Genomic DNA, 25,793 nt, shown 5'->3' with positions numbered 1-25,793 from the left:
CAAGATTTCAGCCATGAGGGTATTCCCTCTACTGGTGTTTATTCCTCCTCTTTATTGTAGGAGTTGGTCTTCATGAGTCCATGAAAAAAAAATCATTGCTTGATGGTTAACTTTCTGTGTTGAATTTAGCTAGGCCAGTCCTTAGATGACAGGCCCAGAATCTATGGCAGACCCACATACTTGAAGCTTTCTCAGCTTGATGTGACCTGTCAGAAGTTGGCCTCCTCTGGCATAGTCTTAAAGAATCTAGGATCACCTCTGCAGAGTGGGAAGCAACAGAGTGAGATTTTAGGGAAGGATACAGGGAAAGTATAAAATAGCAAACAGACAGTGAATTTGATTCAGATATAACCTGAGAGGAAAATTTTTCAGTGTAGCTTGTTTATTTTACCAAACACTGAATTAAGAACAAGTAGAATTCCATTTAAAAAATTTTGTTCAATTTTTGTTTTTTTACTAAGAATTTTTATTTTTATGTTACCTTCATTTCCGAGGGAAAAAAAATGTTCAGCAAAGCAGACCAACATGGCAATTACTGTCTGCCAATATACACAGTCCTCCATCCCATAGTCCTCCCACAAACCTTTATAAAAGAGATAGGGGATTTTGTAAAAAGCCATTTAACCTAACTCAACAAGACATCCAAATTACCATTCTATAGTCAAAACTAGTGATCATAGAAGCCAAATGCTGCAGAGTATAGATGTTGGGCTATAGTCAGAAATTGTAATTCCTTCCTTGTACCTTGTACAGTAATTTTATTGCATCTCTATGCCTTGATCATATTTTCATTTGCTTTGTCCTCATCTGTGTATTGCTGTAGCTTACCCACTAGGCCATAAGCTCCCTGAGGGCAGAAAGCCTATCTTATTTATTTTTAATTTTTCCTAATACTTTGCATGGTACTCTTTACATAGTAGATATTTAATAATTCTATGTTGAGATGAACAAAATTGTTGTTTATTAATTGTTCTGACATTTTTAAGCAAAATATTCCTAAGTACTATATATTATAGTATACAGCTACAACTTCAGTTGTTATCATTTTACTCATGTCCAGTTCTTTGTAACTTATTTGGGGTTTTCTTGGCAATGATACTGGAGAGGTTTGCCATTTCTTTCTCCTGCTCTTTTTACAGATGAGGAAACTGAGGCAAATAGAGTTAAGTGATTTGATCAGAGTCATATACCTGGTAGGTATTCTTAGATCAGATTTGAAATCAGGAAGATGTCCTATCTATTGTGCCACCTAGCTGCCTTGTCTTTCATTCTCAAAGAGGCCAAATGACATCAGGAGTGTGGTGTCTTTAACTTACAAGTGAATTGGACTTAACTGAGGCAGAGCTGCCCAGAGTCATCACCTTCACTCCCTCCTCCAGAGTCATCAGAGACTAGTGGCAAGACCTAGGTCAAGATGACTGGAGATGACCCTGTTGCAGTGGGAACCTTGGCCTTTTTAAATTAAGGTCTTTCCCAGGTCTCAGTTTGTCTGAGCAATGCCTATTCAGTATTTAAAGGTTTGGTAAGAATTAAGGCAAAAGATGGCCTCGTTTGCCTTCATAAAAGATTCAGTCTATGAGGGGAAAGACCTCAGAGTTTCTGGCCAGAACAGAAATAATTGATATTTACATTCACTCTGAGGCATCAAAACCAAAACAATGAGCACATGAGACTTGGTCAGGGACCAAGTCACTATTGGCCAGTCACTGAAAATCAGAGTGATTTGGTTTAAAGGCATAGTCAAGTAGCTCCATTTGAATCATAATGAGCTTTATCGAAGCCTGGTTTTCCAGAGATATTTTTCAAGAAATCATAGATGAAAACTATATGAAATAAAAGAACTAATTGTCCCAATTAAAAAAAATCACTAATGATAAAATAGATAGGGAAAAAAAAATCTTGCAAGATACATTACAAAGTATTATAGTTTCAGTAGCCAGAAGTTACAAAGCCACGGGGGCTGGAGGATAGTTGCTACTTGTACCTGCATTTTCCCTTTTGATATCGCAGTGTTTTAATTTGGATGTTCTTAGAATAATTTAACCATTACCCCCCCCCCCAAACGATTGAAATTTGCTTTCTTTAAAGTTCTAAGAAAAAAATTAAAGATCAACATCATGATGTTGGCTGGAAGGGAGCTCCTGTCCACAGTGCTTTTCCTTGTGCAATGTAGGAGAGGTAGGAACATCACAGAATCATCCTGGGTTGAAGTTCCAGACATTAAAAACAAATAGAACCTGGATCTCCATGACCTGGGACACCTGAGAAAGGAAGACAGGGCAGTAGCTTTGTAGCAGCTACAGTGTGCCAGGTGCTGTACTAAGCATTTACGAATATTCTCTCATTTGATCCCCTGTCACACCTCTTTGCCCTAATTCCTCTCCTCTCATGTGTCTCTGCTCTTTCTTCTCAATCTCGGCTCCCTTTCTCAAACCAACAGTAGGTATTACAGCTGATGATGGAGCAGATGTTCTTTGAGAAGGGCAAAAGCAAATCCACCACGTTCACATAGGTCAGAAAAGACTTAACAGGAATTTGAACGTAGGTCCTCCGACAAATCCAGCACTATATCTTGATATCAGATGGGCACTACTCAAAAAGAATACTTGGGAACATTACCAGAGCACTCTCTGTTTTCATAGGAGAACATTCTCAAAGAGGAAACTGGAATAAAATGCTTTCCATAGTTTTCCTTTGTATTTGAAAGAGTCTATTTTCAAATAGGTCCACTATGATAGTCTAATTTAGGTCCCAGATCCATCAGTCCCCAAAATGTCAGTTAAAAGGTAAAAAATGATTTCCTGAAAGAAGAACAGGTATGATGGGCATACTTTAGAACTTGTTAAAATGTGAATGGCTTTGCCAAAGAGCTATTTACTGTGAACTCCAGCTTGGTTGTTTTTTTGTTGTTTTTTGTTTAATTCTAGTCTAACCATTTGTCCCAAGTTTAAAATATCCTGTTTTCTGTTTCTGATACCTTCCTGTACAAAAAAATGAAACAAACACCTAAACATTAATAAATTCAATTGTAACATTTTAATGTAGGTTTCAGACCAATGAAAAGGATATTCCTGCTGTTTTCTGTCTGAAACTGTGAAGTACATTACACTTTGAACCAAGCAAAGTGGATGGAACAAAGGAAGACTGGTGAGAAGTCTGGGCAGAATGTCAGGAGAGTAGTTGTATGAGACTGGAACTGTATTAGAGGTTTCTTTGGTATGGCTCAGCTTGCTTTTAAAATAAACTTTATAGTGGGGACCTGTGGAGTACTTTAAAACTATACAAAGCAAGTAAGAAAAAAAATCCTCGGTTTCTAACATACCCCTGGATTATCAGTGGTGTGCATTTTTTCTTTAAGCTATACATTGAATATAACTTTTGCTGGTCATATAAAGCTAGAAGCTAATATCTGAAATGAAATAAAGTCATGCTTAAAGTTTCTTAAAAATCAAAATTTTCCAGAGTTGTGGGTATAATATAATTCCTAAATTAATTGAAGCTGTACCTAATCCTATAAATTATTTAAAGCATTTTGACTAAAAGCTATTTTTAAGTTAAAGAAATAAACTTATGACCACAATAACTAAAAAAGAGAAGCTAATTATGGTTTTCTTAAAACCATAGAATTATTACTGATGTAACCCAACTCATTTTAGCTAAATTTTTCAGTGGTCAGAATTTGTTTTTAAAGTTCAGTTTTGGAAATGTTTTCCCTGAACTCTAAGATATAAACAAAGACTCCAAACAGAGAGGCAGTGTGGCATAGTGGGGAGAGAGCTATCCTTGGAGGCAGGAGGACATCAATATAGGTTTCACCTCTGATATATATGTGTTATTATGCATGTCACTCAACCTCTCAATGCTCTAGAAAGTTTTCTAACACCATAAGTTACATAAAAAGTGCCAATCTACAATGATGCAGTTTCCTCACCTAGACCAAGGCGATCACAAGTACAGTCCAAATCCTTATCTGAGCATCCAACAACAAGAAAAATGGAAGGTATTTGCCGGTTGATGAAACAACAAAAACTGGTTGCACTTGACATCTTATCTGAAGAAGCAGTCAGCTTATGGCTACTGGACTTCTTCCTCAGTGGTTTCCTCCTTTTCCTGGAACTTGGAGATGAACTATCTCTTTGGAAATTACTCTTCTCTCCCTATTTTAGACCTTGACACCTTTGTTAAGGGCAAAGGCAAAGACTTTCAGATATTTACTTTGTAGTTGCTAAGTCTTAGATAACTAAGGAGACAGTGAACATAACGAATTCTTTTAAAATGTAATGCCAATTAATGAATTGGCTTCACTAACATTTTTGATCTGCCTTTTTCCAGTATTAAAAATAATATTACAATGTCATTAGTTTAGCTTTAAAGGAAGTTTGTTTTCCTCATTCATTATTCTATAGTCATTCAAATTTCATTCATTCAACAGAATTCAATCAAATGGAGTTACCCCTATATTACCATTAGTTTATTTCTTCCTATATTATTGGATGAGGAGCAGCTAGGGGGTCCAATGGATAGCATGTTGGGGTAAGGAAGACTCATTTCCTGAGTATAAACCTGGCCTCAGAAACTTGCTAACTATGTGACCCTGGGCAAGTCCCTTAGCCTTGTTTGCCTCAGTTCCTTATTTGTAAAAGTGAGCTGGAGAAGGGAATGGGAAACCACTTCAGCATCTTCACCAAGAAAGCTCCAAATGGGGTCATGAAGAGTAAAAGATGACTGAAATCACTGAACAAAGGAAGACCATTATTGAACAACTAATATAGAGCACCAGACCTGGAAACTAAAAGATCTGAGTTTAAAGGGAATCTCAGATATTCACTAGCTGTGTGAGCCTGATCAAGTCACTTAATCTCTCTCTGCCTCAGTTCTCTAAATATAAAATGGGGATAATAATAATACCAACCCTTAAAAAGTTGTTATGAAAATCAAATAATGTTATTTAAAAAAAAAAAAGCACATAGTGCAGTTCCTGGCACATAGTACGTACCATATAAATGGTTTTTCTCTTTCTTTTTAATTTGTTACATATAAAATATACTAAATATATGACTGTGGAAAAATTCACTCTTTTCTCTGAAATCAATTAAATTCTTAAAAAGAAATTTCTTAAGAAACATTTACCTCCCATTACATCAATATTATCACTAGCTTCCATCTATTTTGTACTTTTCTCCAAGGGTCTTATAGAGCTTTGTAAATGCAAAATCATTGTGGGGATTTCTCCCTTGAGGACAAATAGCATTTTCAGTCTAACTGGAAAAGGAGGAGACTGAGCCATCTGAGTGAAGTGGATCATGGTATGACTGACCCCTCATTTGTTTGAAAAAATATCCTGTCACTTTTACGGTACTGATTTCAATCACTGGGAAAGCCTAAATGGGTGTGTTTTCCTTGGAACAATACAGTGATCTACGTAAGGGCAAAGTTAGGTTGGAAAGTCAATCTACTTAGTATTATCAATGTAGTACAGAAGGATGACTTAAAATTAGGGGATGTGTTCACTTTATCTCTGTATACTCCATTTATCTTTAATCCTTTAATTTTAAAGATCCTTTTGTCTTTGTCTTAAAACAGATATAAAAGAAATCATGGAGTCTTCACAGTACCTGTAACTTATTTGTTTATTTGTATCTGATCTCATATAAGAAAACATACTTTGGAAATCTTCAAGTGCTGTGTGAATGCTAGCTATTATTATTCAATTAAACAATATGTGCATGTGTGTGTGTATGTGTGTACACGTATGTATGTTTTTAAGAAAAATATAAGAAGATGCAAAAGGAGATTATGGGATGAGGATAATGAAAGCGCAAAAGGAAAAATGTTTGAAGAGTTTATTAATAATTATGGTTTTGTGCATCTGAGTATATTTTGGTACCCTCCTGCCTCAGAAACTGGCAAAGAATACAGAAGAGTCAGGCCTACTGACAAACTCTACTCAGTGCTTAGAGTGGTTTCAAAGATTTGAGACCAACTTCAAGGATGCCATCAACCTTTTGGCCAGTCCACAATGGGCAGAAGAGAATCATTAGCCCTTGTTGTTCAGTGATGTCCAACACTTAGTCATGTCATTTGAGGTTTTCTTGGTAAATGGCATTTCCTTCTCTACCTCATTTTACAGATAAGAAAACTGAGGCAAACAGGGTTGAGTGACTTGCTCAGGATCAACCAGCTAGTAAGTGTCTGAGGTCAGCTATGAACTCAAGTTTTCCTGACTCTAGGCCCAGAGCTTTACCCACTGTGTCACCTAACTACCCTGAATGACTAGTAAACTTATCCAAATGTGACATAATGATAAGTTACTAGCAAATCTCCTTATTTTTATCTTATCTGTTTGCTCTTAAATGTGTACTCATGGTATTTTAAGTATTTTATTCAATATTGTAAGCTTTAGTTGTCTTAATAATGAGAATTTGTCAGGAAGCTTGGAATTGAGGATCTTTTCTATTCAGGGACTGCATTGTAGAGTAGGAAGAACACTGGATTGAGAATCTCTTCAGTCACTAACTAGTTATACTGGGCTTGGTCAAGTCACTTAAACTTCCTCAAGCCACTGTTTACTCACTTATAAAATGAAGATGAGAAGCAAAATGGATGGGGTAGAAAGAGAATCATCCTGGGAGCTCTGAATACTTAGCTAGATTTAAATCCCAACTCTGTCGCCTTACTAGCTACTTGATCCTGACATGTTACTCAATCTCTCAATGCTCTAGGTCAGTGGTGACAAACTCAAAAAGAAGCAGAGGTCTCAAAATATACATGGCAATTGAATGGTTCAGTGGATAAAGCTCTAGGGCTAGAGTAAGGAGAAACTAAGTTCAAATTCAGCCTTAGTTACAAGCTATGTGACCCAGGACAAATTATCTAACACTGTTTGCCTCAGTTTCTTCATCTGTAAAATGAGCTATATAAGGAAACGACAAAGCACTCCTATGTCTTTGCCAAGAGAGGTCTGTCTCCAGTTGTCCTGATCTATATCTTGTCACTGAACCCAGATGGCTCCGTAGAAGAAAGTGAGGCTGATGCCAGCCTCACTTAAATCTAATTCACTCACAAGTCATGGCCTAACCTTCCTGATGGCATGGTTCTCTTTGAGAATGAAGGACAAGCAACAACTTTGTCAGGAAAACCCAAATGGAGTCACAGAGAGTCTGAAATTACCAAAAATTATATTATAGGAAAGTAACTTATAGTGACCTAGACAACTTTTTACAGTAGTTGAAGTTATACATTGGTAGAGAAAGGTTAAAGATTGATATTCTCCAAAATGATGAAGTTACAAGTTAGGACAAAACAATCAGAATCACTATGACTGCCAAGACTACCATCACCACTGATGTCATCATCATCATTATCATCGCCATCGTCGTCATTGTCATCGTCGTCATCGCTGTCACCATCATCATCATCGGTGGTCACAGAAGTATCATTAGTGTCAGACAAATATTCAGATCCTTTCACTTCTAAGCTCAGCACCAGGATTAAACTCTCTTCTGTCACCAAGGAAGGATGAATGCACATTACAGGAACAGTTATGGAAATGAACAAATTAGTCTCTAAAATGCTGAAAGTATAAGAAAATGCCACCATGAAAGCTTGCTGGAATAACTTGCTAAATACCCTATGTTTTACTATGCTTTTTATCCTATGTTTCCAAATGGCCCTTACTGCACAAATCAGGTAATCTCTGGACCTGGATAGGACATTTTTACTTGCTACTTGGACTAGCACTATTCCAACTTCACTTCTAGAATCCATACTCAAAGATCCTAGGGTCGTTACTCTACTCAGTTTAGGAACTCCTGCCGCAAGACTGAAATGTCTTGTGTACTCATGAGACTTGCATACTTACCTGGGTCACTATCTCTAATTCACCTCAGATCAGACCAGATATCCCAGCCAGCCAGCTATCCAACTCATCAGCATTGATAGTGTCTACTATATGCCAAATATTGTGCTAATGATTAGGGATACAAAGAAAAACAAAACAAAGTGGTCCATTGTTATTACCTCATCTCTTATTATTACTTCAATATGATAATTTGTCAATTTTAGTCTAATTCCATTTTTGTCCTAAGCTTCCATTTTGTGACTGAGCTGTTTCAAGCATGTAAGGCTATTCTGAAAAGTGGTTGTTTGCATGCTTTAATAAATTGTGGCTGCATGCACTGATTTAATCTAACTTTCTGTTTGACTATTTAGAGCATATAATGGTAAATTGGCTCTTTGCATGCATCATACATTCACATTCAATTCTTGTGGTACAGTGGAAAAGAACACCAGTTTTGAATTCGGAGAAGCTAGTCTCAAGTCTTGCCTCTGACTTTTTGTGTGACTGGGTACAAATCATTTCACTGACCTCGGCTTCAGTTTCCTTATTTGTAAAGTAAAAGAATTGCACTAAACGGCCTTTAATTCAAGATATGCAAGAGCCAGATCATACCAGATAGTAACAGAGAATTGTTAAATTTTCAGTGTGAGATATACCTCAGAATTTGGCAAATGCTACAAATCAGGGCTTATTTTGTTGTTTCATTGCTTTTCTAGATTTAAGAAAGTGAGGGGAAGAGACAGCTGGGTGGTGCAGTGAATAGAGTACAGACCCTGGAGTCAGGAGGATCTGAGTGCAAATCTGGCCTCAGACACTTGAAACTTACTAGCTATGTGACCTTGGGCAAGTCACTTAAACCAGATTGCCTCAACTTCCTCTAAAAAGAAAAGTGAGGAGGAAGAAAGAAAATGATGGAGATAATGTAGTTGTTTAGTCACATCCAACTCTTTGTGGCCCCATTTGAGGTTTTCTTAGCAAAGATATTGGAGTGGTTTGCCATTTCCTTTTCCATCTCATTTTATAGATGAGGAAACTGAGGTAAACATGATTAAGTGACTTCCCAAGAGTCCCAGAGCTACTTAGTGTCTGGGGGTAGATTTGAACTCACAAAGATGAGTCTTCCTGACTTAAGGCCTGGAACTCTATCCACTGGACCACCTAGCTGTGCTACAAGACAATGCAAAGTAAACGTAAAAGTGTGTCTTAAAACATTTTTTCCCAAGACATCATTGTTCAGAATTCACCAGAACACCCTTATTAGATGTCCCTTCGAGTTCTTGATCTCTTGGTTGGATGTTGTCCTTCGTCTTTGAAGAGGACCAAAATGACATCACCACGATAAAGTGAAATTTCAGTGTGTCCGACTGTGGCCGATCAGACCAATAAGAGCTCGGAATACTCTACTGCAGGTTGGGCACAGATAGTCCATGTGAATATTTGGGCATCCTGTGTTTGTGCTGTCTCAATTCTCTTTACTCAGAGCACAGTACCCTTTCTGATGTGGGTACACCATGCTGAGTGGTCCTGTGCCAGTGTCTCCCATGTAGCACAGTCAAATCCAAAATTCTTGAGAGACCTTACGAGTGTCCTTGTATCCCATCTTCTGGTCACCATGTGATTGCCTGCCCCATGTAAGTTCTCCATAAAATAGTCTTTTTGGCAAGCGTACATTTTGCATTGGAACAATGTGGCCAGTCCATTGGATTTGTGCTCTCTGAAGCATAGTTTGAATACTTGGCAGTTCAGCTCGAGCAAGGACTTCAATGTCTGGTACCTTATCCTGCCAGGTGATCCTCAGAATCTTCCTAAGACAGTTCAAATGGAAGCGATTCAGTTTCTTGGCATGGCACTAGTAGACTGTCCATGCTTCACAAGCATATAACAATGAGGTCACCACAATGGCTCTGTAGACCTTCAGTTTAGTAATCTGTCTAATATCTCTTCCCTCCCAAACTTTTCTTCGAAGCCTCCCAAACACTAAGCTAGCTCTGGCAATGTGTACATCAACTTCATTGTCAATGTGTACGTCCCTGCAAAGTATACTACCAAGGTAAGTGAACTTATCCACAGCATTCAAAACTTCTCCATTTGTTGTAATCGATGGTTCCACATATGGATGGTGTAGTGGTGGCTAACGGAGTACCTATGTTTTCTTGGTGTTAATTATTAGTCCAAAATTAACACAGGAAGCAGTTTATTGATCCATACTTTGTTGCATCTCAGTTTCAGAGGCTGCATTGAGTGCACAATCATCTGTAAACAGAAAATCATGCACCAACACTCCCTCTACTTTGGTCTTGGCTTGTAGCCTTTTCAAATTGAAGAACTTATCATCAGTGTGGTAGCTGACCTTGAAGCCATGTTCATCCTCATTGAAAGCATTTGACAACATGACTGAAAACATTATGCTAAAAAGCATGGGAGAAAGCACACAGCCCTGTTCCACTTTACTGGTGACTGGGAAGGCATGAGAGTATTGTCCATTATCCAGAACCTGGGCAAACATGCTATCATGAAATTGATATACGATATTGACGAACTTCTCTGGAAAACCAAATTTTGACATACTTTTCTGTAAGCCCTCATGACTAACAGTGCCAAAAGTCTTGGTCAGATCTACAAATGTTGTGTACAGGCCTCTGTTCTGCTCCTGGCATTTCTCCTAGAGTTGTCAAGCAGCAAACATCATTATCAACGTTCCTTGGCCCTTTCTGAAGCCACGCTGGCTCTCAGGTATATGACCATCTTCCAGGTGAAGGATCAGCCTATTAAGGAGGACTCTAGGAAGAATTTTGCCAATAGTGACCAAGAGAGACATCCCCCTGTGATTGTCACAGGACAATCTCTTTCCTTTACCTTTATAGAGATGGACAATGGAGGCATCCTTGAACTCCTGGGGGATAACCTCCTCTTGCCATATAACCTGGAAAATTTCAGTCAGTCTCCTTACCTTGTAAGTCTCAGTTGGTATAGAATCAGCACCAGGTGCTTTGCCACATGAAAGGAGCCTAATGGCCCTCAAAACTTTTTCTTCAGTTGAAACTTCAGCTAAGGAGGGATTGACTTCAGCCTGAGGTAAATGGTCAATGACCTCAGCATTGATTGATGATGGTCTGTTGAGAACATTATGGAAGTGTTCAGCCCATCTCTCTAGGATCATGTCCTTATCACTAATCAATGTGGCTCCATCAGCACTGAGTAGTTGTGATGCACTGTAGGTTTCTGGTCCATAAATAGCTTTCAGGGAATCATAAAAGCGCTTTAGATCTTGACCTGTAAAGCTTATAAAAAGAACTTTATATTTATCAAGTTTATAATCCAGCAATTCACTTCTGCTTGGCTTTCCCATATTCTCAAGATCCTTTGACTCACCTGGTAATGACTCCAAAGAAGGTGAAAACTGATAATATTGTTCACTTCATGAAATCTAATTCAACAAATATTGATTTGTTACTGCTATGGCTGACACTGAGTATGTATATGACATATTGTTATAAAATAATGGTTATTCCTATTTGCAGATGTTACCTCCAAATTCTCCTATCACCTAAGACAGAAATTTAGATCTTAACCATACCTATACAAATTAAAATGAAATGTTACATATGATTTTTAGGCATAAAAGCTTCATCTTTCCACTCATGGCCTGCCATGTTTGTTTGTTTTTTTTTCATTAAAAAAGACACATAGAAAAACACTCAAGCACTTGTAATTTTTTTTTTTTTTAGAAAAATTGAGTTTTGGAAAAGGAAGGCCTCAAAACTTGGAAAAATATACAATCAAGTGAAAAAAACTGAGTAGGCCTTCTATTCTAGTTCCATGAGACCTAACCATTTTAAAAGACTGAAAAATCATCAGCAGCACACAGAAACATTAATGGTTTAACTTGCTGCATAAGGAAGGTGCAACTAAAGAGCCTTCTGTTACATGTTTTCAACTAAGAATTCTTTGTATTTTTCTAAGTAATTAAAATTTTTGTGACTCTGGATACTTGATAGCACTAAGCCAATGATCTCTTTACCCTTATTTTCCTAATTCTCTCATTCAAAAATTCAGTTTTTTCACTGAGGAGCTTAAAATTTCATTTTATTGGAGCACATACTTCCATAAACGTTTAACATAAAACACATGTTAACCTCTGGACCCCAAGAATTCAGAATGTACTGTATTCACTGGGCAGGGAAGGTACCAGAAGCATGAAAATGCCACACCCATATAAGAGCATTTTTCAATGAGTACATTTTCCTGAATTCATTTCATTATGAACACTTACCTTGAAATAGGTTTCTTACAAGTTACTGTAAACAAAGTCAGGTAGCAATGGAATATTTGACTATAATATTCCTAGATTCTATATAAACTCCTAGTATTTAATTAGTAAGAGTATTAGCTGTGGCAGACCATTAGAAGATCTATATGTCTTACTGCTATGGTCTTTTTAAGGGTCAGGAATGCCACTGGGGTGTTCAATAGCCCCAATAACACAACAAATTCATAAAATCACCAGGTTGGAAGAGCTATAGGGGTCAACGCATACTTGAAGAGATGAGCATTCTACAATATATCTGACAATTGGTTATCCAGTTTTGTTTGAAGAGCTCTAGTGAGGGAGAACTCTATGCCTTTCAAAATTTCTTTTTTCCATTTTTGAGGAGCTCTACTTGGTAGGATGAGGTTTTTTTTTTTTTTAACATTAAGTTCATCTGCCCAGTGTTCCCAATTCTGGGTTCTAATCTTCCACCAGACAGTCCTTCAAATTCTTGAGGACAGCTAATGTGAATTCCTAAGTATTTTCTTCTCTGGATTCATCCCCACATTTCTTCAAATTTTCCACATGTCATATTCTCCCCTCAGTGCATCATCCTGATTGCTATCTTCCAGAGATTCTCCAGCTTGACGTACCTGAAATGTAGTGCCCAGAACAGAATAGGAGACTCCAGATCTAGTCTGACCAAGAAAAATTACAGTGGACCTGTCATCTCTGGATCTGCTCTGGACGTGAAGGGTCTCTCTTAGTGGAACTTTTGTTGACTTCCATATTGCATTATTGGCCCACGTAAAGAACACTAAGATCCATACTTTTGTTCCCAAATAAGCTGCTGACTAGCCATGCTTTCACTATCTTAGCATCATGAAGCTCAATTTTTGACCCAACTATAGGACTTCACACTTATTCATAATATAAAAGCCCATGTTAGAGGCATATATATGGCATGGTGGAGCTGGTGTCAAAATCCAGCCTCAGGTACTTACTAGCTGGTGACCCAGGGCAAGTCACTTAACTCCTCTCTGCCTCTTGTTCCCAGATGGGTACAATGGGGTTAACAATAGCACCTACCTCTAAGGATTATTGTGAAGATCAAAAGAGACAATGTTGGTAAAAAAAAAAAAAAAAAAAAAAAAAAGAAGCACTTAGCTCAGTGCCTAGCACATAGTAGGTTCTTAACAGATGCATGTTGATTAATTGTAGCAGTTTGGTTGTTGTTTTAATCTGTTACTTGATGAGTTCTGTGTACATTCATATATCCCTTCCAATCTCTCTCCATTCTTTTCCCACTTAAATTGTGTTTTCATAATTTAATTATTGAAGGCTTTCTATTTAGACTTTTTTTCTCCTCTCTCCCCAGGCTCAAATTTGATATCAAGTTAGGCAGAGGGGAGAAGGAGTTTTTAATGCAAAGAGATCTTTAATGACTTCAGAACTCAAGCTTTATCTAGAGCAATTAACTCCAAAGTAGGGACCAGAGGTCCTTTATGGCCAACCCAGTCCATGACAGTCCTTTTCCCATGCTAATAGCACTGATTGTCCTCAACATAATTACACCTACCCTCATCCTCCATTTCTATAGCTTCTCTATCTGACCAGTTACTTATAAGCTCCCTGAATCCTCCCTTCTGATCCCAGCTGCAGCCCCTCAGAGCAGTAAAAACATAAACTACCCACAACAAATAACCAAGTGCCATTGGAAAAATTATATTTCCCTCTCCTGGTCCAGATTATCTCATAGCTCTGTTGTCTTTACTGTCTAGGGCATCAACTGTTGAAAAAGAACCTTCTCCTACCTTTTTGTTATTAGTGGGACCAAGGTACACAGAATGAGTAGGCATGGATGGATTGTGATTTAGATCTCAAATATCATTGTATTGTTTTTCTTTAAAATAGAAACAAGAACAACAGCACCCATCTTCTGAACTTTCCTGTAATTGTCAAGGTCATCACCATCCTCCTTGCAATACAGGATTACTATCCTGGTAGTATCCTCAAATCTTCACTCCCCCTCACTTCACATATTCAAACAGTTGCCAAATCTTGTCATTTCTGCCTTTAAATCTGTCATCACTGTCCTTTTCTTTCCATTCACAAAGCCATCACCCTAGGTCAGGGCCTCATTTTCTCTCACCTGGACTATTGAAAACCTATCCTCTACTCCAATCCATCTTATCCCACCTGCCAAAGTTATTTTCCCAAAGGTAGTTCTGATGATGTCACTCTCTGACTCAACAAAATTCAAACTCTAGTGGCTTCCTTTTACCTTTGGGGTCAAATAGTTCATCTTTATTTCACTTCATTTTAATTTCTATTATTGTACAAGTTGTATAACATATATATGTATGTGTGTGTGTGTGTGTATATATATATATATATTATAGTATCATAGCAGGTTAACTATAATTTATAAATAATAAGTGTACATAGAAAAGAGATGGGTCCTCAAATTGTTTGAGTATTCAAGATTAGAGACCACTGACCTAGAGGATGATTGAGTTAATCATTCCACTTGACTTCCAGAAAAGAACAGACTTCTTTAAGCTGCATAATAAACAAAAGCTACAGAAATGGAGAGCTACCATGAAAAAACTTTCCAAAGACTCATTCTTCTCATCCCACACTCAATATTCCATAGTAGAACTGATTTTATGGAAATCAGTCCCATAAACCACAATCTTCCCAATAAAACAGAGTGTGAAATCACTGACTTTGGCAACAAAGGGCACAAGAAAACCCACATGATCTCTATCTTCTTACAATAAAAGGAAATCAAATTTGGATGAGGCCTCAAAAACATGGTTCAATCTTCAAAAATTTGTCCCCTCACCATGGAGATAAGTCCAAATTTTAGCTATGTAAACAATGCATTCTCAGGCCATCAGATGATATAACAATAAGCTAAAGTTTCCCTAACGGTAGATAGTAACCACTTAGTCATATCTCCTGTTATGGTGCAATCTTACACTGAAGATTTATGGAGGAAACCTCAAGGATACTTCTCAAAGAATGCGGTAGACTTATAAAGCAAGGGTTCACTACTGTAAATCCTCTAAATACTCCTTCATTTATAGCGTTTTTTCTCCTCAGCTTTAGCAAGTCTGTGGACTTTCAGAAGCATTGTGACTAAATGGCCCAGCTTAGCTGGGATATCCTGTCAAAGGTCTTAGATAAATAAATAACGAGATGAATTAATAAATGTAAGACAGCTTTAATCCTCCCTCAATACCATATTAACTCAGGAAGAGGAAAAACAGCTGAAGCCAAAGAAAAGAGATCACTGCAAAGTCAGCTTGTGTTTATTGGCTTTATGAGAACCGATTACAGGGTAATGAATGCAGCCTTGAATACAGGTCACCAACAGGTCTTCTTTTCAAGAGCCATTCACTTCAGTCTCCCGTCCTCTCAACGTACAGTCACATATTAGAATCTGGAGTCTCATGGTGCCTAGTACTACCACTAAGGAGAGCATCACAAAACCCACTTTGCCTCAATTTAAGCATAAACTATAGTTCTCCTCCTTAAGTCTTACAGATATTTCAGTGTAACTGCTCCTCTGGGGAGACAGAAGACTAGTTAGTGAGTAATTTTTTTTCTTTTAAGCACAAAGCTCTCAGAATCACAGAATCTCAGAGTTGGAGTTGTAAAACCTTAGTAGCCATCTATTCTATTCTATCTATTCTAATCTGTTCATGGCCAAGAACATCCTCTAAAATATAGCTGAACAATTGTCATTTACTTAAAGACTTTCAGTGAAAGAAAACACAACAGCTCCCAAGGTTACCCATTTTGCTTTGGGAAAGTTTCATTTTTAAGGATTTACTTCCTTACCTCCTATAAAGGAGGAGTCAAGGTGCAAACATAGAAAGAGATAGCCTTAGATTTAGGAAATTCTATGTTCATATCTTGCCTTTGATGTGTAATAACTCTGACTAAGAGCAAGTTATTTAACTGCTCAATATGGTCAGGTGACTCTAAGGGTATTAGTTACAAATGAACTGCTTATATGCTTCAATGAAGGGAGTTTCCCTACTAGTACAATCACAGATTCATGCCCCACCTCCACCAGCAGGCAAGATTCTCGTATGACTAAATTGGCTTCTTTGCAATTTCCACCCATTATAAAATTACTGCCAAGACTTATCAATGCTACCTCCTGCACCTCTGGCTGAGCGGAAAAAGTTAGTCAATAAATATTTATTAAGAGTCTACTATGTGCCAAATACTGTACAATGCACTGAGCTGAAAGAGAACATGCTCTGGAGTCAAAAGTTCAAAACCCGCCTCTGATCCTTAATAACTGAATTACCTTGGGTAAGTCACTTTACTTTGCTGGCCCTCAATTTCCTTATCTATAAAATGAGGAGAGTGGACTAGATTACCTCACAAGTCCCTTCTAGCCCTCCATATACGATCTCATGTATCCATCCTATTACCTCTACCTCATCAAAATTCTCATCAAAATCTTTATCAATTCTCACCTAGATGACTAAAATTTCTCCAGAATTATTTTTTTCTTGAATTCTGTTTTTCCCCTGTGCAATCAATTCTCCATAAAGCTTCTAAATTGAAATTGCCAAAGTGTAGGTCTGACCATGCTACTCCTCTGCTCAAGAAGGTTCAATGACTTTTCATGACTTCCAGGACAAATTGCAAACTCTTCTGACATTTAAAGCCCACTATAATCTGGTTTAATCTCCCTTACACACTGATTGTTCCTTCTGCTTTTCATGTTTCAGCCAAAATGGCCAACTTTCTCTTTCCTACATATGACATTCCATTTCTCTCCCATTTATACAAGTTATCTCCCTTGAACCCATTCTTGACTCAAATGTTTTCCCTTCTTATATCCACCTCTTGGAAATCTTGCACCCTTTCAAGATTCTCAGCTCAAGTTTTACCTCTTTCAAGAGAACTTTCTTGGTTACTTAAATTGTTTCTCCTACAAAAAAAAAAAAAAAGCATTTTTAAAAGCCCAAACAAAAGATTCACTGTATATTTATTCTGAATGTACTCTATTTACTTATCTGTTAACATGTTGTAAACTTCCTTACACCACTATGAGAATGTAAATTCCTGGAGGGCAAAGACTATCTTTCTTTTGTATTTTTTTATTCTGTGTCTATCATTAAACCTAGCACATTAAGTAGGTTCTTAATAAATGTTCACTTATTGGTTGGAATGTTAATATAGGAATGTTTTAAGTTTCAAGATATCTAGAGTGCTAAATGTGGTTTCAGAAGAGCTTGAGTTTGAATCACATCCCCACTATTTTCCTTTATTGTTGTAAAGTCATTTCAGTCTTGTCCAACTTTTCATCACCCCATTTGGAGTTTTCTTGGCAAAAGGTACTGCAGAGGTTTGCCATTTCCTTCTCCAACTCATTTTACAGAAGAGGAATCTGAGGTAAACAGGGTTAAATGATTCACCCAAGGTCACACAGCTGGTTTCTGATACCAGATTTGAACTCATGAAGAGGTATTTTCTATTTGTGAGATTTTGGACTTCATTTTCTTCATCTGAAAATGAAAGAGACTACATGATTTCTAAGATCCCTTCAGGTTGTTGGTCCTAATATCCCCACTATTAAAGTTTATCCTGATACTAAAATCTCCACCCATATCCCCTTTCTATTCTACAGAGAGAACCTTTCTGAAAAGACCTCTTAATTACTGCAGATATTACACATGTGCTGTGGAATGTGTGTTGTTTGCTTATTTTGGAAGTCCTATTGATCAGGTAATAGACATGTTAGGGCTGTGAGTAAATGATACAGTTTGTACTGCATAGGATAAATGCATAGGCATTTCCTTAAAGCTTGGGTTTGGAATTTTTTAACACCATACATTATGAACCTGGCTTAAAGGTTACATGTTTTGTTATTTTCCTATTAATGGTGCTGTGAAATTTGGAAGCTTGAAAAGTACAAGGAGAGGGGGCAGAAATCTGGTGATTAGTTGGCTTATTAATGTGTAAAAGAAGAGTTTCTATCCATTATTCATGGATAAAATATGAACTGGGATTTTTAATATCACATCCCAGGCAGAATCTTCCCTGGCACGCTGGTTTCATCTGTAGGCCAAGCTATAAACAGATGTCCCTAGTGCTAGCATGGGGGTTTTGAAGACTGGTGAACCTGCCAGTTTTCATTTATCTTTCAAAGATAAAACAAACCCTGTGAGCCAGTTATACAAAATGAAAAAGTTCTCAGCTTTCCCTGACTGAAACTCAACAGGCATAAAAAGTCTAGCATTTATAATCCAGTATCAAATGGAATTAGTTTGTGTACATTCCTAAAGCTGCAGTCTTGAAGGTGCCTCATTCTGGGTCTTCATTCAAGGTGATTTGTGTTTCTTCTAGATAGAAGCTCTCGTGATGTTAAGTTCACTTCTGAACAAAAGATCTGGTCAATATTTTCCTTAAAAATATAAATGTTATTGATTTTTTTAACTTCATGATCTTCCCTAATGTACTGTACCTCTAAGCAATGAGTAGCCCTTTGTAACAAAGAAAACACTATTATGCAAAACCAATTAGCAGAATACCTTCTGAGAGTATTTGTAGCATTCTGTGCCTGTAGTGTCCCACCTGCCTACTGATAGGAGACAGATGTGTGTCATCATCAGTTCTCAGGGGCCATGACTGGTCATTATAATCATGCAGGGTTTAAGTTTATTTCAGTTTTTGTTTCATTTACAATCTGGCGACCGTCAATGTTGTTTCCCTTCTACCCCCTCAATCATCCCCATTTTCTCACTTATCTTTAATCTCTCACTATCTATGGACTGCCTCTTTACTGCTTACTAATAGGGTCATGTCTGCCATCCACAAAAACCCTCATTTGATTTGTCTATGCTCACTAACTCTCATCCCATATTCTTCTCCCTTGTGTAGCTAAATTGCCTGAGAAAGTCATCTATAATAGATGCTTCCACTTTCGTTCCTTTCACTATTTTCTTAACTCTTTATGGCTTGGTTCTGATCTCATAATTCAACCAAAAGTACTTTTTACAGAGATTTGTTATTTGCCAAATCTAATGTTTGGTTTTTAATCCCTATCCTTCTGTATCTCTATACAGTATTTGACACTGTAAATCACCCTCTTCTCTTTGATGCCCTTTTCTCTCTAGGTTTCCATGATGCTGCTCTGTCCTGGTTCTCCTTCTACCTGTCTGACTACACTTTCTCTGTCTTTGCTAGATCTTTGTTCAGGTCACACCTACTAAAAATGAGTGTCCCCTGAGACTCTATTCTGGGCTCCTATTCTCCTTCTATACTATTTCACTTGATGACCTCATCAGTTTCCATGCCTTCAATATTATCTCTATACTGATTTTCTACTTATCTAATCCAAATCTCTCAAAACTTCTCTACTTCTGAAACTTATTGAAAGCACCACCATCTTCCTAGACACTTGGCTCACAATCAATAATCCTCAACTCCTCACTCTCTTTCCTGATGTCTAATCCATTACTAGATCTTGTCAATTTTACCTGTGTTACTTCTCTCATCTATGCCTCCTTCTTACTTCTGACACTTTTACTACCTGGATCTAGTCCCTCATCACTCACAAATGGACTATGGTAATAAACTGCTGTTGGTCTCCCTATCACAAATCTTTCTCTACTCCAACTTATCCTCCACCTAGCCTCCAAATTGACTTTCCTAAAGCACAGGTCTATCTGTGATATACTACATCCTCACTAAACCTATTAAATACTAATGTTTTCTGTGAGGGTGCATTCATGAATTTTTATTGTGTTCAGGTAAACAGAAGTCAGTGTTGGTGATATGAAGGTCGTGAGGTGCACAAGTCTTCAATAGCAAGTGACCATTCATGTTGGTCTTTCCAACTCCTTTTCTCCCAAGGACTCCCTGCCATGTCTGATAGTCTGAGCCTACTTTAGCATTAAAATCACCCAGAATTATAAGCTTGTCCTCTTTCGGCACATTGATGATAAGGGTCTCCAGATTTTTCTGGAGTGTCCACAGTGAACAGGAATTCCATGAAACTGGTGTAGATTTTGCAATTAAAACTAACTTAAGGGGCAGCTAAGTGGTGCAATGAATAGAGCACTGGCCCTGGAGTAAGGAGAATCTGAGATCAAATCCAGCCTCAGACACTTGACACTGACTAGTGGTATGATCTTGGGCAACTCCCTTAACCCCAGTTGCTTGCCTTCCACACCTCCAAAACAAAACAAAACAAAACAAAAATTAATCTAGTCAACAAGCCTATATGCCTGCCAAAAGGAGTGAATGACAGACTCATGATAATGTGATTGCCCCTTGCAAGAAAACACTGTGCCATCATCATCAATGCCTATGTTCCCACCATGATGAACTCTGATGATGTCAAAGATAATCCCCACTTGATAAACTCCAGTGGCTCCTTATTACCTATACCAGAGGTTTCAAAATCATTACCATCCTACTGCAAACTGTAGCAAAACTATAGAGTGAGACTGGAGCCAGATGAAAATGTAGTTGGGAAATGTTTAACAAAATAAATAAAAATACAATACAACACAATGCTAATTTATATTTTTTAAGTCAATATGTGATCTGAAGGTATGCATTTCTATTTGACTTTAAAACCACTGGCCTGGGGACAGAGCCAAGATGGCGGAGTAGAAAGACACACATACGCTAGCTCCGAACCCACAGCCCATAAAATATCTGTAAAAAAGAGCTCCCAACAAATTCTGGAGCAGCAGACGCCACAGAACAACAGAGCAGATGAGATTTCTGTTCCAGAGAGCCTGAAAACCTCTCGCAAAAGGTCCTTCATGCTGCGGACCCCAGAGCTGAGCCCAGCCCTGGCTTGGCTGCATGGCACCGAGAGGAGCAGATCCAAGCAGGCTTCAGGGACAGAATTTCCAGCAGCTGCGCGGGTCCCTCCACCCACAGGTAACAAGGGTTGGTGAGAGGGTCTCTTTGGCAGGTCGAGAGGGGAGTGGGGTGCCCCTATAACTCAGGCCCCCTCGGGAGGCAGCAGCGGGGGCAGCAGCAGACTGGGGCTCCTCAAGCAGGCAGGAGCTCGGATCCATTGTTGAAGGTCTCTGCATAAACCCCTTGAGGGAACTGAGCCCATGAGGCGGCCCTGCCCCCACCTGAGCACTTGAACTTAATCTCACACTGAATAGCAGCCCCGCCCCCACCAAAAGTCCTGAGGCTGGGAAGCAGCATTTGAATCTCAGACCCCAACTGCTGGCTGGGCAGATCTGGAGGCAAGGTGGGTGTGAAGAGAATATTCAGAAGTCAAGTCACTGGCTGGGAAAATGCCCAGAAAAGGGAAAAAAAATAACACTATAGAAGGCTACTTTCTTGGTGAACAGGTATTTCCTCCCTTCCTTTCTGATGAGGAAGAACAATGCTTACCATCAAGGAAAGACACAGAAGTCCAGGCTTCTGTATCCCAGCCCACCCAATGGGCTCAGGCCATGGAAGAGCTCAAAAAGGATTTTGAAAATCAAGTTAGAGAAGTGGAGGAAAAACTGGGAAGAGAAATGAGAGACATGCAGTCAAAGCATGAACAGCAGGTCAGCACCCTGCTAAAGGAGACCCAAAAAAATGTTGAAGAAAATAACACCTTGAAAAATAGGCTAACTCAATTGGCAAAAGAGGTTCAAAAAGCCAATGAGGAGAAGAATGCTTTAAAACCACTGACCTACAGGATTAAACATAAAATCCTGTCCGACTTTCAAACTCTTTCACAGTCTGACCCCTTTCTATTTATCCAATCTTCATACAACTTACTTTTCACCACATGCATTGTGATGCAGTGACTCTAGCCTTATTTCTATTGAAAAAGACACTCCATCTTTAGACTTCTGGCATTTTAACTGGCTGTCCAGGGATACTCCCTCTCCTTCCTGTTACCTTCTGTCTTCCCTGGATTTCTTAAAGCTCCTATTGAAATTCTACCTTCTAAGTAAGCCTCTCCATATCCTTCTTAATCTAAAAGCCTTCTCTCTGAGATTGTCCTCAAGTTATAAGATATATAATTCAATTGTTTATGCATGGTTGCTTTCATGTTTATTTCCTCCATTAGACAGTGATCTCTTTGAGTGCAAGGAATGTATTTTGCCTCTCTTTGTATTTCTAGCCTGGCACATTATAGGTTCTTAATAAATGCTTACTAACTGTTCAGTCATGAAATATTCTCCTATGAATAGATCTATAAAGTAATTTTTTTCTCAATCTTCTAATTTTTCATATCACCTTTTATATTTAAGTCATGAATCCATTTGGATTTTATATTGGTATGCAGTATAAGACGTTAATCTATACATAACATTTCTTCCAGGTTTCTCTGAAGTTTTTTATCAGCAGTTTTTGACAGTAGCTGAAGTCTTTTGGTTTATCTTTCATATTGTGACACCACAATAGGTCCACAGTCTGTGAGTACTGCCTCTAATAGTACAGATCAAAATCTTCCCATACCTTCTTATTTTCCGTAATTCTTGTCTACGTCTTATCTTGTCTCCTGGATGTTCCATGAATAAGATACTCCAACTCTCAGCTCCAGACACTTCCCGATGCCTGGAATGTTCTCCCTTCTCTGGTCTATAACTGCCTTGACTTCCTTTATGTCCCAACTACAATCCTATCTTCTATAGGAAGCCTTCCCTAAATCCTCTTAATTCTAGAGCTTTCCCTCTGTTCATTGTTTTCTATTTAGCTTGTATATAGCTTGTTATGTATAATTTTGTTTGCATGTTGTCTCCCCCATTAGATTGTAAGCTCTCTGAGGACAGAGACAATGTCTTATCTCTTTTTGTATCCCCAGTGCTTAGTGCAGTGTTGATCACATACATTTTCATTGATTGATGTCTTTCCTCTTTCCTAGAGACACCACTCAGTTTCAGTCAGTCCACAAGCATTTATTAAGTGCTTGCTATATTCTAGCCACTTCAATAATGCTGAGAAAACAAAGAAAGGCAAAAATAACAGGACCTCATAATCTTGTAGGGGAGATAACATGCAAATAATGTGTATACAAAATCTCTATATGTTAAAGGCCTTATTTCAAGTCCTTTTATATCATCTGAGAAACAATGCAGAACTCAAGTTTTTTATCTGTTTTCCAAAACTCTTGCTTCTTGACTGGTCCATATCTTTTCTGATTATACACATCTTTTATTCATAGAATTATAATCACAGGATTCCAGAATCCATAATTAGAAGAGATTATGGAATCCATCTAGATTAAAACATGTCTTAACAAGAATTCCCCTAAAACATGTACAAAAAGTAATACTCTAGGTTTCACTTTAAAAATAACAATCACAGGATCATTGAATCACAGGGACCTCAGAAATCATCTAGTCCATCTTGTAAGTGAAAAAATCTCCCATTCAAATCAGTCAAAGTGCTTCTCTAGCCTTTGTTTGAAGACCTCCAATGACAAACAACTCACGACCCACTGAAGTAGCCAATTCCTTTTTTAAACAACTCTAACTGACTTTGCTTTTTTAACTAATTTTTTTAAAATAATGAAAATTAATTTTTTTCTTCTTCTAACACCTTAACCATAGGAAAATAAATAAATCCTTATAGCAAATATGTATAGTCATGCAAATAAATTTCTGTTTTTTCTGTGTTCAAAAAAAAAATAAGTCCCATCCTGCACTCTGGGTCCCATCATCTCTGTCAGTAGGTGGGTGACATACTTCCTCATTTTTTCTGTGAAATCAGAGTTAGTCATTGAATTGATCAGAGTTCTTAAGGCTTTCAAAGTTAGATTTTACAGCATTGGCTGAAATCTTATGTTTTCTTCTACCACTGATGTATAGTATCCATACTCTACCAGGAATCTGTTAGGTTGAAGAAGCTAATTTTCAAGGGAGAAGCTGATGGTCACCCATTCAGGTAACTACTTCCACTATGTTTCTCTCCATGCTTGCCATTAATTGTGGGTAATGTGCAACTGTTCCCAAAGTTTCCATTGGCTCCTTGATTCTTTGACTTTATTTCCACCATTGTCTATACAGAGGAAAGAGCACTGTCAAGTCTTTAACAGCTTGAAAGTATACAGCTCATGTTGCTATAGTCATGGTCTTCCTAACTGGTATCCCCAGCTCCAGCCTCTCAGTCCTTGGGGGCATAGCTAGCACACTGGATGATAAAGGAAGAATCAAAAAAATTAGAGAATTGGACTGAATCTAATCAGATGAAATTCAATATAGATAAATGTAAAGTTTCACACATTGTTAGAAAAAATCAACTTCAAAGTACAAGATGAGGGAGGAACAGTTAGACATCAGTTGTTCTGAAGAAGATCTGAGGTATTAAGGGACCGCAAGCTCCTTCTGAGTCAGTAGTGTGATGCAGAAGTCAACAAAGTTGATGCTATCTTGGGCTGCATCAAGTGACACCAAGTTGCCTTGGATAGAGAGGTGATATCCCACTGTACCGTGTCCTCATCAGACCTCATCTGGAGTGGAGTCATCAATTCTTGGTGCCAAGTTAAAGAAGAATATGAATAAGCAGAAGAATCCCAGAGAAGGACAACCAGTGAGGTTAGGATAGGTTGAAGGAACTTTCATGTTTAAGAAAAGAGGATTCCAAAGCAGTGATCAGGAAAGGGGAGAGGCCATCGTGAGGAGGGGATTTGTTCTTGTTTGGAATCAGATTAGAAAATCAGAAGCTTTGTAAATGGAAGCTATAAAGAGGTAGATTTAGGTTTGATATCAGTAACAACTTCCCAACAATGAGAATTACACCAGACTAGAATAGGCTTCCTCAAAAGGTGGTGGGCTGCCCCTCCTTGGAAGACTTTAAACAAAAGTTGAATGACTGCTTGTTGAGTGTTATAATGGGAATTCCTGTCATGTATGAATTGGACTAGGTGATCTCTGAGTTTCTCTCCATCTCTCAAATTCAATCATTCTGTTCTTTTTTGCAATCAAACTCCTTGCTGCTTCCCAAAGTGTCCTCCAAATACATTGCTTTCTTAATGTCATCCATTTGATCAAAAACCTTCCAAGTTTCCCCACTACCTACATTTCTTAGCCTGTTATTCAAGGCTTTAAAATATGACAGTGATCTTTTCCACCTTATCACTTACCCTTACCTGAATCAACCTTCCACTCCAGTCAAAGTGGCCTTCTCATTCCCCTCCCAAACTCAGTCTGCTCTTTTCCTACCTCTCTGCCTTAGGTTACACCATTTCTACAACCCAGAATTACCTTCTACTTCTGTTCTGCCTAGACAAGCTACCTGTCATTCAGAGCCTAATGCAATGCTGTCCAACCCATGAAGCCTTGTCCCAACACAGTCAGAAGTAACCACAGATAAAGTAGGCAACTATGTAGCACATAAAACATGCAGAAAGGAAAAACGGGTATGATAGGAATGAAGACAACTTTGTAATATTGCAATAAATTATTTCATAATTTATATTTGACAATTATTTAATCCAATTTTATACTTAATAATAATAAATATAAAGTGTCAAACACTTTTGATGTAATTCCATGCTCCATGACTTGCACATATGTAAAGGTGAAGTCAGTGAAAAATTAAAGGGAAGTAATAAGAAAATTTTATCTTTCAATGCTTGCTTAGAGAGCAGAGAAATACCCATTGTTTTCTCATGTCAATCCAGTTCATTATACTCTTCTACTCCTCTGAACTCATCATGCTTATTTTTTATATGGTTCCTTTGGCAATTAATCATAG

The sequence above is a fragment of the Notamacropus eugenii genome, chromosome 4 (assembly GCF_028372415.1).
Source record: "Notamacropus eugenii isolate mMacEug1 chromosome 4, mMacEug1.pri_v2, whole genome shotgun sequence".
Classification (NCBI taxonomy): Eukaryota; Metazoa; Chordata; class Mammalia; order Diprotodontia; family Macropodidae; genus Notamacropus; species Notamacropus eugenii.
This window is presented reverse-complemented; position numbering follows the sequence as displayed.